Source organism: Penaeus monodon, chromosome 29, assembly GCF_015228065.2.
Source record: "Penaeus monodon isolate SGIC_2016 chromosome 29, NSTDA_Pmon_1, whole genome shotgun sequence".
NCBI classification, from domain to species: Eukaryota; Metazoa; Arthropoda; class Malacostraca; order Decapoda; family Penaeidae; genus Penaeus; species Penaeus monodon.
This window is the reverse complement of record NC_051414.1, coordinates 37,710,097-37,710,664: the sequence shown is the minus strand read 5'-3', so window position 1 is coordinate 37,710,664 and position 568 is coordinate 37,710,097. Positions and strand designations below refer to the sequence as shown.

The window sequence follows — 568 nt, the reverse complement described above, 5'->3', positions numbered from 1 at the left end:
TTTTTTTATTACCAATTAACTTATTCTCCCTTCCCTCTTTTGAGCATGTTGATTGGGAACAATAGAAAGGTCATTTTTAGAATCACTCAGTGTTTCACTTACCTACGTAATTCCAGTAAGAAGTCGGTCGTGAAGAACTGTCCTCACATTGTCGTTGTAGGTGGTGTAGAAAATCCGATATGTAGAGAGAGAAAATAAAATAAAACTCTCTCTCCCGGGCACTCTGGGCACGTGAGAGGGAGCATGGACGGCTTCTGTTAAGCATTAACTTGGTAACACTTTTCCTTTCTCGTTTCGAGTGTGCAGGCGCATGGCATCAGTGTGGGCCGGGACGAACACTCTTCGCCACCAGCCAAGGAGGTCGCTGTCAGGGGTTTTAAGGTTTTCTCGTCTTCGTGTTTCTTTTTGTTTTCCTTTTATTCGTGTGTCCTTCTTTTCCTTATTCCTTGGGTTAGGTTTTTATGCCATCTTTCACTTTTCTTTTTCTGGGGAGTCTTTTTTTTTTCCTCTTGTGTCCTCCCGACGATCGAGAGTTCTGTTTAGGTTCTGCTGGGTGTCGGCTCCCCCT

At 44.0% G+C, this 568-nt stretch overlaps 1 protein-coding gene across 1 annotated transcript in view; it reads right to left on the bottom strand.

The window, feature by feature from the left end:
• Nucleotides 1–341: 341 nt before the first annotated feature.
• Nucleotides 342–568, bottom strand: part of LOC119592236 (activating transcription factor 3-like) — a gene marked incomplete in the record, with an annotated part of 5,641 nt that continues 5,414 nt past the window's right edge. The window contains 1 exon segment of the mRNA XM_037941068.1: nucleotides 342–568.